The sequence below is a fragment of the Capsicum annuum genome, chromosome 3 (genome assembly GCF_002878395.1).
Source record: "Capsicum annuum cultivar UCD-10X-F1 chromosome 3, UCD10Xv1.1, whole genome shotgun sequence".
NCBI lineage: Eukaryota > Viridiplantae > Streptophyta > Magnoliopsida > Solanales > Solanaceae > Capsicum > Capsicum annuum.
The window spans coordinates 18,611,354-18,622,655 of NC_061113.1; the positions used below are offsets into that span (position 1 = coordinate 18,611,354).

The window sequence follows — 11,302 nt, forward strand, 5'->3', positions numbered from 1 at the left end:
TTCGGTTTCGGCCTCAAAAGTAAAACCAATGTAATCCCGCCTTTGCCCTCTTTTTTGGTGCTCTTTAGGGCTTTCACGTAGTAATTAATCTCATTTAATTAGCAAAAACTCCAAAGACATTAACCCGAACTCAGTCTTACCAATGTCTAACCTTCTTGAAGAACTCATAATAGAAATCTTGTTGAGACTTCCTGTAAAATCCCTCTTGCAATTCAGGTCTTTTTCCAAATCTTGGCTTTCGTCAATCTCTAGCCCTGAATTTGTGAAGAACCACCTCTTGTTATCCGCTACTAACAAGGACTACAACCACCACGGTGTTTTATTTAAGTTTGTTAGTAAATATGAGCATGGTTTCAAGGACTGTTTTCTTAGGGGTGTACTTTACCATCCTGGAATTGGAGCATTCTTTGACTTGGATTATTCATGTAATCAGCGCTATGATCGTCCTTTCCTTGTGGGTTCTGTCAATGGATTAATTTGTCTTGCCTTCGGTCCATTTTACGGAACATTATATGACTTGTTTATATGGAATCCATCCATTAGAAAGCATATGAAACTGCGTAATTATGAACTAAATCTAATCATTAGTTACTATTGGAAATTAGAATCACCAGGTGATTTCAAATTTGGTTTTGCATATGATGATTTTCAAGATGTTAGAATCACCTGGTGGTTTCAAATATGGTTTTGGATATGATGAGTTGCAAGATGATTACAAGATAGTGGGTGTTTTCCCTATTTATAGAAATAGACTATTGTATCGTGTTGAGGTCAAACTATATAGTCTAAGGAGTGATTCTTGGAGATGTATTGATGACTTTAAAGGTGGGGACTTTTTGGATGTTTGGGGTAAGTTTGTGACCGGTAAACTTCATTGGCTTGAAGAGGGATGGAAAATAAGTTCTATTGATCTGGGTAATGAGAAATGGGCAGTAATAGAAAAACTTTCATGATTTGGTACTTGGAGTGCTTGGAAGTGATCTTTCTGTGTTGTGTAATAACAAGTGGAGGCATGCAGATATCTGGGTTATGAAGGAGTATGGAGTAAAAGAATCTTGGACAAAGATGTTGACAATCAAAAAGTCTTCTGTTGGCTTTAGGTCATATATACGTACGTGATCCACCCATGTTAATAACAAATGAAGGTGATGTTTTGCTTCAGTTTGGATCACGTTTGGGGAAATATAATCCAAAGGATGACTCAATCAAATATCCAGATGTTTACTTTGCTCCGTATATTGATGCAGAACTCTATGTTAAGAACATGCAATAACGCAGATGAAGACAGCCGTGTGCTAATAACCTGTAAGAGTTACATTCTATGCATTTTCTAAGTGCTGTTGACGATCTTGTGAGTCATTTTCCTTTTCTTATCTATTATACAGAAACGATAGTCTTTTGCTAGAGTAATTATTTTTAATATTTAAATTGGTCTCATGAACTTATTCTTGCGCAATGTATTAAGAGGGATGTTGTGCCTTTAGCTAGAGTAAGAATAGAACACCAGAAGTTCTAGCTTTTTTTGATCTATTCTCTCACTATTATTCTTTAGGTGAATGCTTAATAGGGCAAGGGTTTTACCAGTTGCATTATTTGGCACCTGTGCTAGTGGAAGATAACAAGTACCAATGGAATAGTCGAGTAGCAAACCTTATTAGGGCACTACAATTATCCCAAAAAATGGGGCAATAGGAGGAAAGAAGTTTAAGCTCTGAGATAGTATGTAGTTTTGGTGTTTTCTCCTTGCCGTTAGTAGCTCACAACATATTTGCTTAGGGACTATTTGGTGTTCTCTTGCTGCTAAAACTATTCCCTCTGTCCCAATTTACGTGACATATTTTTCTTTCATCTCGTCCCAAAAAAAAAAAGTAATATTCCTTTATTTTGAAACAATTTTACTCTAAACTTCTTATTTGAGATGATTTATAACCACACAAATATGAAATATTTATGGCTTATTTTAGACCACAAGTTTTATCTTTTTTCTTGAACTCACTACCTAGTTGTAACGACCCTCTCGATCATTTGTGAAATTATCTCATCTTCGCTATTTTAGCGCTCTCCGTAGTTTGCATACGTGGATTATGATTCACAAAATGAGTAGTACAATTCTTAAGGTGTTTGAAACTAATTTAAGTCATTAACGGGGTTATTGAGTTGAGAAAGTTAAACCCGATAATAATCAACCTTTTTAGTATTGTAATCTTCTCAATAGGTCTGAAATATACTTTTTAATCAATGTAACTATTTGATCTATTTTCTCGAGGTTTCGAATAATATCCGAGGATCTATTGGGTATTTTAGATATTATTTTAGTTGATGGTTATGGACCAAGTTAACATTTTCTTATTTATTGAGACCTATGTATAAGAATCGAATTAAGTGGAAAGGGTTCATTATATTTATAATAATAATAATAGGGCACGAGGAGGGGGGAGGGGGAGGGGAGGGGGGGGGGGGGGAGGAGGAGGAGGAGGAGGAGGAGAATAAGAATAAGAATAAGATCAGATATTGGGCAAAGAGGAGGCAAGCAGTTATTGAGTTCACGATAGAAGATGAAAAGAGGGAAAAGAAAAAGGGAGGCGGATGAAGTGCGTATAAGTAATTGCAGACATGTGGAATTGTTGTCCAGTATACCCAATTGGTACGTGTAAATGATGCCATCGGTTTGGGTAAAAGAAAGTAAATTTCAATAATCATTAGCATGATAATGGCAGAAAGAAGCAAATATATATATATATATATAGAGAGAGAAAGGCATGGTAAGCCAATCGTGGGTTTCAATATAGAAACAGATAATTGTAATATATATATATAGAGAGAGAAAGGCATGATAAGCCAATCGTGGGTTTAAATATAGAAACAGATAATTGTTTTCTTATGTTAACTGAAGACTACGATTTGCGATATTAGTTATTTAATGTTTTTATATTGTAATTGTTTCATGTTTCGGGATTAAGAACTTGAAGTTTAGGTCTAAGATTTTTAGGGTAAGAATTTATAAACTGGTGTCATTAAATTTGTACTCTTATGAGAATTATATATTTGAACAAATTTAAAACACTCGGAGGTTTTACGGAAGGGCAAGACCATTGTAAAGTAGCTTACATTCGATTTCTTCGGTTGAGGTAGGTTACGTTTTAATTGGAGTTTAGACTCAACTTAATTGTGTGTATGTTCCTAAATTGAATACTTGTTGATTGGTATTCGGACATGCTTGAAATTGTTGATGTTTGGATTGTTGATCCGTGTATAAATGATTATGGAAATTTACTTGATGGAATTATCTTATGACTTTAAGTATACTTGTAAACTTGGTACATCGTGTTGTATGCTGTGAAGAAGTGTAAATTTAATATTGACATTACTTGTTAATGTTGGATCGGGTACCACGCCGGTACGGATATGTATATAATGGATCGGGTACCACGCCAGTACGAATATGTATATGACGGATCGGGTACCACGCTAGTACGGATATGTATATATTGGACGGGTACCACGCCGGTACGAATATGTATATGTTGGATCGGGTACCATGCCGGTACGGATATGTATATGGTGGATCGGGTACCACGCCAGTACGGATATGTGTATGTTGGATCGGGTACCACACCGGTACGGATATGTATATGTTGGATCGGGTATCACGCCGGTACGGTACATGAACATAGATTGTTCCCTGCAGGTCATGACTATTTGGGCAAAAATAAATCTCATAGCATGTGTGTACATATTTGTGTTGATTCTATGGATGTTTATAGTATGATTGATACTCTTGATGGTTATGTGGCTTATTTGTGAGTATTGTTTGACCTGTTATTGTTGTATTGACAATTCATTGGGAATTTGTTATGTGATGATGCATGTCTACTTGTTATTTGATTTATGTTGTGTACATGTTATTAAGTTGAGTTGACCTATGATCCTACCAGTACACAATGGTTTGTACTGATACAACCCTATACTCTTCTTTTGTTGAGTGCAGAAAGTTTTTCAGAGGCTCAGACACGGCCTCACTGCTAGAGTTTGATAGCAGATCTAAGGGTGAGCACTCCGTCTCTAGGATTCCATGATTCATTTTATTTGTTATTGTTCTATCTTTTGGGCAATGAAACATTTCTTATTTACTTTATTTTGGATATCTCTTTTGACATGATCTTTGTTAGTAGTTCTTGTACGATGTCTTTCGAGTCTTTGAAATTTTAGTAAGTAGTTTGTTAACTTTCGCATTAATAATGATTAGTCCTGGATCATTGTTATTAAGTTGATTCTATGATAATATCATCTTAATATTGACTAAGTAATTGAGAAATAGCTTGATTTAGATAGTTCTCCCGCAGGAAGATTAGTGTGGGTGCCACCACTCATGGCCATTGGATCGTGACAAAGTTGATATCAGAGACCTAGGTTCGTCGATCTCATCGTACAAGAACATGTCTAGTAGAGTCTTGCAAAACGGTACGGAGACGTCTGTATTTTTCTTCGAGAGGCTATAGGACACTAGGAAAATTTAAATTCTTTTTTTTTACGTGCTTTTAATTAATTTCAATTGGTATCTGGCAATTCCAATTGGTATCTGACTTCTTTCACTCTTTTCTCACAGATGGTAAGAACTCAAAAGAATAGAGCAAGAGTTAAGGTCCCTAAAGTGGATACTGAGGCAACAGTTCGGGGTTGAGTCCAGGCAAGAGGAGGACATGGTAGAGGAAGGAGAGCAGCACCCACCAGAGGCAGAGCTCAGACTGCGAGGCCAGCTAGAGAAAGACCAGTATCTCCTCCCCCACATGAGGATTTTCCTAAGGTTGTAGAGTATGGAGCTATGCCAATACAAGATGAATGAGTATCGGTTCGTGATGGGGTTGCACCAGCTCATTGAGGTGCAGCTCTGATTCAGATGTCTTCCACTGTGATTTAGCAGGTTCTGAGTTTTTTGAGTGGTTTGGCAGGATCTGGGACTATGCTTGCAGTACCTGCAGTCCAGCATGGGATACAGCACCTGCAGTCCAGTATGAGATGAAGCATGCTGCTGCTATAGCTCCTCGGATGGAAGAAACGTCAGGAGCAGATGTTATTCCAAGACAGGTAGTTGGTCCGGTGATGACCAAAGATGAGCATGAGTTATTTTATAAGTTTATCAAGATGAAGCCCCCTGTTTTCACGAAACTGAGTTAGAGAATGCCTGCGAGTTTATTATTGACATTTATGAGAGGCTGCATAAGATAGGGGTGATTGATAGGTCCATTAGAACAGGTTACTTTCCTATTTCAGGGGATGCTAAGATGTGGTGGGAGGCCTGTAACACCCCTCATTTTTTAGCTAGAAATCTGAACCGCCATTCCTACGTGTATAATCTCTAATTCCATGGTTCATACTTAAATTTATGTTCTATGATCTTTCTCGTATATGAATTGATTATGAGGTGAAAAATGTTCATCGAAATCGCTTAAAGCAAAGTTGAACTAAGAATCCTTCATTCATCCAAAGTTGGATATTCGATTCTACAATAGTCATATTTGAACGAGTATAAATTTTGGTATATATAGAATTTGGCAGATTAAGACCCACCAAATTGTAGATAATCGAATTAGCTTTCCAACGATACCAATTTCGCCTAAATTCGCTAACCAAGTGAAAAGTTATGCCATTTTTCGTGTGAGGCAGTAAGGGGTCGCGATAGCCCCGCGACGCGAGGGCTGCTTGACCCAATTAGGGGCCGCGACGCGGGGCTATTTCCCTGCAGTTTTAGCTTCTTAAGGATCAAGGATCACTTTGGTCCTTTCCCCTTGACCCCAAACGTCTAAAACACCAAATTTCAGTCCCAAAACAACACTTTAACCCCAAAAATTCATATTCTCATCAAAGTGAAATCATTCTCCCTCTTCCCAAGAACAAAAACCCTAGCTCTTAAGCCAAGATTTCAAGAAAACGGATCAACAACTGGGTTCCATCTTTCAAATCTTATAATCGAAGATACGTGGGGTTTTTCTAAAACTACATGGGAATGGTGAAATTATTTTAATAATGAATAAATGTTTAGAAATCATGAACTTACGAAGGGTTTTTGGATTTACAATTACATTTATGTATTATGAAACCATATTGATGATAAAGTTTTGGTTTTGAGGCCTTTTTCCCAAAATTGATTTATAATCATGTATAAGTATATGTATAAATGTGTTTGAATGATGAATTGAGAGCATGAACTATTAGAAATTCCTCTCTTATTTACAAGCATCTTATTTTCGTAAGATTTGATTTATTCAAATGTATTGTTGGGATCATAATATAAATGCCTTGATTAAGGATTTGAATCAAAGAGAGGGTGTTTTACTTGGTGTTAAACATTAAGATTTTTACTAAGAATATTGCATGTTTTGTCACAAATTTCATGACCACCACATGTTTGTTGAAATGCTGAAAATAGTAATCTTTGCATAACTTGATAAATGTTTTAAAGTCTAAATCGTCTTGGATTGTTTGAAGTATGGTGGTCCAAACTTTATGTTTTGAAAGAAGAAACTGTGATATGATATTTTATGGCTCAGAAAATATGACTTGCAAGTCTTGGTATGATGATACCAAACAGATGAATGCCATAGCAGATTCTAAACAGACTAAAATACAGATTTTACTTAGATTTTAAGAATTTGATTTTAGAAATATGCATGTTTAGAATAGACTAAAAATAGGCTTAAAGAGAGTTAGTGGTTACCCAAAAAAAGTACGAGTTGAAAGACTCAATACTAGAAATCATGATTTGTCGACACGGGATTATGGTACCATGCTTTGTGATCTTGTGTACCTTGATTCATGTCGTCCCAAATTGGGACAATTGTTAGGAGCCCTACTTTGTGATCTTGTTGATACAAGTCAAATGGCCACCTTAGCTTTTGAAGACATCCTGCGAGGCCAACACAAGAAGAACCTAATTGTGGTCACACTGAGGGCACAGGAGCACGCATGGGGGACCCATTTTAAGCCCACGATAGAACAATCTCATGTATGGAAGGTTGCTTGGAAGCTTGCCTTGATGAGATGCCCGAGAGGTCCAAGTGTTGAAGAATAATTGTGAAGACCAAAAAGACTCAAGGAAAGTCATATGTTGAAGTGTGAAGAAGACCACATCAAAACACTACATGATTACCCATTCATTAAGGGTGTAATGGTCTTTTTATACTTTTTATTTACACTCCATAGGAGCCCCTTTTCATTAAGGGTATTTTGGTCTTTAATGTAATAAGTATAAATAGACTCCTTAGGCTTATTTTTCATTAGACTTTGATGAAATTTGATATTACTCTTATATTGTAGTTTTTAGTCTCTAGTTTTAGCTCTTAGAATCTGGCAATTGGTACAAGAACATTTGAAGTTAGGGTTTCACTTGTTTTGGATAATTTGGCAAGAAAGGTGTACTTGAGAAAGAGTGTTTCCTTTGGGTCACCTAAGAGGAAGGTTTGAACTCTTATTTGTGAGGTGTGTTGAAGATTTTGAAACACCTTCTAGTGCTAATCATTGAATAGGAGTAAGGGTCTTTCTATCTATCCTTTAATTTCAAGCATTCTTCTTCTTCATCTCCATTCTATGTGTTGTTTTATCTTTATTTGGTTGCTGGAATTTGCATCTAAGTGACCAATTTTGTGTATAGCCTACCTTTAGGTTATCATTTGGTATCAAAGCCTTGTTTAGGGTTGTTCCAACATCCCTCAATCTTGATTTTAGTGTTCTTATATAGAAAATCTCATCAAAAAGAGTCAAAAATCAGAAAATTAAAAAAAAAAAAGGTGTCTTGTGTTGTCTTGTGTTAGATCCGAATTTAGTGTCTTAGATATACAAATTTTTACTTTGTTTTGAAGGTTTCTTGTGTTAGATTCTTGTTCTCTAACACCTAGGGAGTGTAGATCTACTTTTAGATTGAAGTTTGGTTGAGTTTGAGCTTACATCCACCATGGCTATGGAGTTTTGAAGCTTTTTGTGCTATAAATGTTTTTGTCTTGGTGATTTAGGCTTGATTTGTGGCTGATTTTGACATAAGGAACTTAGGGCTACAAAAAAATCAGATTTGGAGCTCATTTGCTAGGTGGTCAAACTTGGTCAACGCTTGAATATTCATCTTGTTCATCCATGATCTTCATAACTTAGTGAAGAAGAGTATTCAAGGTTCTTGTTTGATCCAAAAAAGGGGAGAAAGAGTGTGAAAAAGTTGTTTGTCCAAAAGCATATTCAAAGAATATTCCATTCTTCCAAAAACAGGAGGGGACAAGTGGACAAACAAAGTACAATTGCATTTATTAAGGGGGGACCAATTCATTTCTCATCCATTTTGAAGCTTGAAAGGGCTTCAAACTTGAATATTTTCCCTCCCAAAACTGAATTCCCTTCTTTCCTAAGGGTGTTTGGCCGAAAATAATTTTTGGAAAAATTAAAATTTTGAAGGGTGACAACCAACCACGTAGTGCCACGTTATCACTTGTGCTCAACCAAAGTTCGACCCTAAAATTAGATTTTTCTAGTTTCTAGTTTTTTTTATTCTAGTTTCTTATAAGTCAATTCTATCCCTAATTAGTAAGCTAGTAATTACCTACTAGTTTGGTAATTAGATTAGAGTTCGTTGTTTCACGTCTTCGATTTTTATGTGCTTTTCTCGTTTTCAAGTCGTAGTATTTTTGTTGGTTCAAGTTCATGCATCACTTATTTTGAGTCATTTCAAACGAAGATCCATTCCGATTCAAAGCTTCTCACCTCTCAAGTAACTTGCCAAGTATTGCCGGTTCTCCAACACTTGTGAAGCCAAGTGTGAGGTGAGGTTGAGTGTGAGTGAAGTGAGGCTTTTGAACTTACTCATTTTCTCGTTCTGTAGGTTATTTTGCTTGCTGTTTTTGCACTTCGTAGGTACATTTTCCATGGAAACCGAAGGTACTACTTCCCAACCTTTGGGAAATGATGTTATGGGAGCTTTGATGGCCCAAATGGAGGCCTTGAGTCGAGAAATAAAGAGCGGAAATGATGCTATAAGGAGTGATATGGATTCAATAAAGGGTGACATGATTAGAATTAGAGCGAGGGTTGATAGACTATGTCCACCAAAATTTCCACAATTCTAAACACCTCAAGTCCAAAGATCCTATACTTCACAAAACCAGCCACTAAACCCAGATGAACAGGTGAAACAAGGGATAAGACTTGACAAAATCCCTTGTGATGTGAGATTCTCAAAGGAGAAAGTGGGCTACCATGATCCGAACCAAGGCAAAGAAGAATGTACTCAAGAACATAAAGGTAAAATAGCAAACTCATACACTTTTGTACATGTGGACGATGATTGTGTGGCTAGTAGCCCATTGATCATGAGTGGTAGCTTATCTATTTGTGAGTCTATTGATTCTTTGCCTTTTGTTGATGATGTACTTGTTATGAGTGTGGATAGACTAGTTCATCCTATTGATGACCGAATTGACTCTTCTTGTAAGATCAATTTAAGTTCACCTAGTGTTGAAGCCATTGTGTTGGATGATAATACATCATCTATTAATTCTTTGATCCTTGATGATGATGTACATATTGTGAATGTGGATACACTAGTTGATCCTATTGATGACCGAATTGACACTTCTTGTAAGATCAATTTATGTCCACCTAGTATTGAAGCTAATGTGTTGAATGATAGTACATCATCTTGTGGGAAGTGTGTTGATCAACTTATGTGTGAAATTTGTCCACCACTTGAGGATGTATGTGATATGTTTAATGGATCTCAAGTGAGTGATGATGTTGAAAATGTAGATCAAATAAATAGGAGTAACCCCTTTAGCATAACCTCTAGTGAATGTTCTACTCTCGGTTTTGCTCATAGGGATAATCATGTGCTTGAAATATATTTGTGCTAGATAATGATCTTTTATAGAATGGATTTGGATATTTTATATCCTCTTCATGGATATATCCTTCTCTCTTTAAGGATAATATCTTGTTTGAAGATGATGAGTTCACTCCTAATGAAGCTAGTGGTGAGAATGAAGTTGAAGGTATAGCTTGTCTTGAAAGCTATAGCCTATATGCCAACCCACTATGGTGTGAAAACATTCCTCCTAAAGATAGAAATCTCTTCTTTGAAGATGAGAGTACTCTTAAGGGAAGAGAATGTGAGGTTTTGGAAAGGAATGATCAATTGGGTGATGATAATTTTGACTTGCTTGAATTCTTAAGAAACCCAATAAGTGATTGTTCCTTGAAGATTGATTGTGATTGTGATCCTTTGTATGACACCCCACCCATGTTTGATGATTATGAGGATGAATTACTTGCTTCTTGTGAAGACTTAAGTAATAATTTCTTTGACTTTGGTGGTGGTATGTGTATACTTGAGGGTACTTCTATAGAGATGGAAGGTGTCCACTGCTTTGAAATTACTTCTTCTTCTACTACGTGTGATCTTATTGTTGAGAGTACTTATAGCGATGATGTTGAAACTAGTGGTGAGTACACACATAAAGATACCTTAGTAGAAGTTGACTTGAGTGATACCTTTCTTTACTCTCTACTTGCTTTTGATGACATGTATGTCATTGTAGAGAGTATGTCGTGTAGTTTGAGTAAAGCCTATGGGAAATGGGAGTGTTGTCTAGACCCGTGTCTATGGCTACTCTTCCCGTTTGACCCCGAAACTAAATATAGAATTGATGATGTTGATGCGCCCAACTTGTTGCTTGGTCTACATGACAAGCAAAGTATCAATTTTAGCGAATTCCATAACCAAATCCTTTATGCATCTTTCATTGAACTTTTAATATTTAATTTAAAGAATTCTTGGTTATATTGCAAATATGTGCAACCTTGGCATGTTGAGATGATTTGTTGTGCTAACCCTAACCCTCATGCCATGAGGAGTTTGTATTTGTTTGTCCTCTCTTTGTTTTTTCTAGGTTTGGATTCGAGGTCAAATCCTTTTCAAGAAGGGGAGGATGATACAAGTCAAATGGCCACCTTAGCTTTTGAAGACATCTTGCGAGGCCAACACAAGAAGAACCCGATTTTGGTCATATTGAGGGCATGGGAGTACGCATGGGGGACCCCTTTTAAGCCCACAATAGAACAATCCCATGTATGAAAGGTTGCTTGGAAGCTTGCCTTGATGAAATGCCCGAGAGGTCCAAGTATTGAAGAATAATTGTGAAGACCAAAAAGACTCAAGGAAAGTCATATGTTGAAGTGTGAAGAAGACCACATCAAAACACTACATGATCACCCATTCATTAAGGGTGTAATGGTCTTTTTATGCATTTTCTTTACACTTCATAGGAGC

At 36.6% G+C, this 11,302-nt stretch overlaps 1 pseudogene; it reads left to right on the forward strand.

Moving 5' to 3' along the window:
• Nucleotides 1-632: 632 nt before the first annotated feature.
• LOC107864649 lies at nucleotides 633-1,337 on the forward strand (annotated as a pseudogene).
• The last annotated feature ends 9,965 nt before the right edge of the window (nucleotides 1,338-11,302 follow it).